The following is a 3,031-nucleotide window of genomic DNA, read 5'->3' as shown; positions in this document are numbered from 1 at the left end:
AGAAATCCTCTTCACAGTCTTTCAATAACCCCTTATTTATCTTGTAAAACACGCTAAAACTTTTATCCATAAAACTTTTTTAAGAGTAACTTACATACTTGAAAGTATTTAAACGATTCAAGCAGTTTTTATAAATCACATTTTAAAAAGTTTCAAATAATTTTAAGAAGATTTCTAGAGCCAAGTATGTGGCATGTAACTACATCAAAATCATTTACTGATAAAGAATATTGATGTACGCTTAACTAAAAGTTAAAATTAAAGTTCTACATATACAGATTCTATGTTTCATTGACAACTCCAAGAAACTATTAATGCCAAGCAAAAATAATCAATTAATTTCCACATGGAGGTTTCAAAAGGCTTTATCCCAAGAAAGCACAATTCAACACAGATGAGTGTGTGTGTGTGTGCATTTTTCTTTAGCAGAGCCACGTCAGGCTATCTGCTGTGTCCACCAAGGGGAATCGAACCCCTGATTGCAGTGTTGTAATTCCATACTTACCGCTGTCCCACTGGGGGACAACACAGATGAAAGAGTCAAAATTATTTTATGTTAATAGTTGCATTTAAAAAAAAACATTTTACTTAGCACTAAATGATAACAGCACTATGCTTACCTAGTTTTTATATCATAATCATTATTTATGTATATTAAACAACTACTCAAAGTTAACGAAAATTAATACTATATAAAAGAGTGAAAACTTAGTAATCTAAAACGTTTCTTTTTGTTTCTCCCCCCCCCCCTCTTCTGTATATGTACTGCTGCAACAGACAGAAAGTAACAACAGAAGAACAATTCTATTTCAACAAGACTGTAATATAACTTGACTCCTTTTCACTGGTCATTTTGAACTTTTGGACTAGTAATATATGAAACAGACAACCATCCATGGTTGCTGGACTAATTAATCTTCTTTGGACTGGCCAGCTGTCACCATTATCTCTTGAATTCTTCCTTCTCACAGTGGAAGTACATTATCAAATGACATGAAACTTACTAAATAGTGCCTAGTTTCTTCTTTAAAAATATTCATATAGTTTGATTTAGTTTTCTATACTCTTTTATGTAGTAAAAGTCTGAACATTTTGTTGCGAGACACTGTTTTAAGAAAAACACTGAAAATACTTCTTTTGTCTTAAACTCAAATTTTTTTTATATTATTTATCAGAAAGTTCTATTTTATATATACAATCAGTTTCAATTTCATTGATATTCACAAATATTTTGATACTTTATTTTGTTAATTGCCATAGTCTCCACTTCTGGCTATAAACCTTATGAAATAATAAATCTTTAAAAAAAAACATCACAAAAGCTAACAAATATTTGTGTGATTTGTGATCTAACCTGCCAAAGTGATGTTAGGTCAGGCAAGGTAACATTTGCTAACAATTTTCTTCACCAAGATCAATTTATATCTAACAGATATAGTTTATTTTCAATATATAATAAGTTATTTTACTTATCAACGTTGTTTGAATACAATAAACTAAGCAATATTAAATAAATAAAAACATTAATCATAAGAATATTTTGCAGTGACTTACAGTACTCTCTAAACCTAATAAGGCTTAGCTTATGTCTTGTTACAGAAGAACATTTCCATAACTTTCATGCAAACTAATATAACACAAAAACATTTTCAGGAATGAGAGGAGTAGGTATAGGGGTGACCAGCCTTACCCTTAATAATGTTAGTATGGTACTGTTTGTATACATATGTAGATTTTGTTTGCACTTCCACCTAGCAACAAGTTAGGTTTAGCCGCCCATTTCAGAAGCTAAGAATCCCTGTTTTGACCAATCATAAAATCAGAAGGAAAAGTGAAGGTCAGTATGATTTCATCCATCGTTCTGCCAGAAATAAAGGTGAGGAAAGGCAACTTACATAAACAAGTGTTATTCAGTCATCCTTCAATATTTGTTGCATGTCCGTTTACGAGTATAAATTATGAAAAACTGAAGTTACAGATGAAATTTTTTAGCCTTGAATTATGATGAAAATGGAAAATATTTCTGAGTAAAATGTACTGACCTTCTTGTAAGTGTTTCTGTATCATTAAGTTCTTCTTTTATAAATGTAATAAACATTATTTTCTTAAAGAAACCCCAAAGACTACTTTCTAACCAATATGAAAAGAGGATTATTAGTTAAACCACAGGAGATAGTGGGATCACGGAAACAATTCTTAATTATGCTTTGAAGATGAAAATACATTTCTGTAAGTACACAATTAGTTTATATAATCAATCAGATAACGTTTTCACATACTATTATCTGTAGCAAAAATGATTCATAAAACAAACTCTTACTTCTTCAGGAGAAACCTTCAGTTTCCCAGAAGTCTGTTTGCTTTTTGTAAGCCAATGTTCTCTAAAGTTAAAAAGAACAAGATCATTAATAGGCTGCAATAAAAGAAGTAACAAGTTTCTGTATTCTACCATATGTCTGAGTAAGTGTTTATGTATTCTACCATATGTCTGAGTAAGTGTTTATGTATTCTACCACATGTCTGAGTAAGTGTTTATGTATTCTACCACATGTCTGAGTAAGTGTTTATGTATTCTACCACATGTCTGAGTAAGTGTTTATGTATTCTACCACATGTCTGAGTAAGTGTTTATGTATTCTACCACATGTCTGAGTAAGTGTTTATGTATTCAACCACATGTCTGAGTAAGTGTTTATGTATTCAACCACATGTCTGAGTAAGTGTTTATGTATTCAACCACATGTCTGAGTAAGTGTTTATGTATTCAACCACATGTCTGAGTAAGTGTTTCTGTATTCAACCACATGTCTGAGTAAGTGTTTCTGTATTCTACCATATGTCTGAGTAAGTGTTTCTGTATTCTACCATATGTCTGAGTAAGTGTTTCTGTATTCTACCATATGTCTGAATAAGTGTTTCTGTATTCTACCATATGTCTGAGTAAGTGTTTCTGTATTCTACCATATGTCTGAGTAAGTGTTTCTGTATTCTACCATATGTCTGAGTAAGTGTTTCTGTATTCTACCATATG

General features: G+C 31.1%; 1 long non-coding RNA gene across 1 annotated transcript in view; it reads right to left on the bottom strand.

Annotated features, from left to right (window-relative positions):
• Nucleotides 1-2,310: 2,310 nt before the first annotated feature.
• The window catches only part of LOC106473658, a 15,284-nt gene continuing 14,563 nt past the window's right edge, over nucleotides 2,311-3,031 (bottom strand). Inside the window, exon 4 of the long non-coding RNA XR_001291695.1 lies at nucleotides 2,311-2,381. This is a non-coding gene — a long non-coding RNA (uncharacterized LOC106473658). The remainder of the gene's footprint in view (nucleotides 2,382-3,031) is intronic.

Source organism: Limulus polyphemus, unplaced genomic scaffold (genome assembly GCF_000517525.1).
Source record: "Limulus polyphemus unplaced genomic scaffold, Limulus_polyphemus-2.1.2 Scaffold6375, whole genome shotgun sequence".
In the NCBI taxonomy this organism is placed as follows: domain Eukaryota; kingdom Metazoa; phylum Arthropoda; class Merostomata; order Xiphosura; family Limulidae; genus Limulus; species Limulus polyphemus.
The sequence above is the reverse complement of the archived record's forward strand: the minus strand, read 5'-3'. Positions and strand labels throughout refer to the sequence as shown.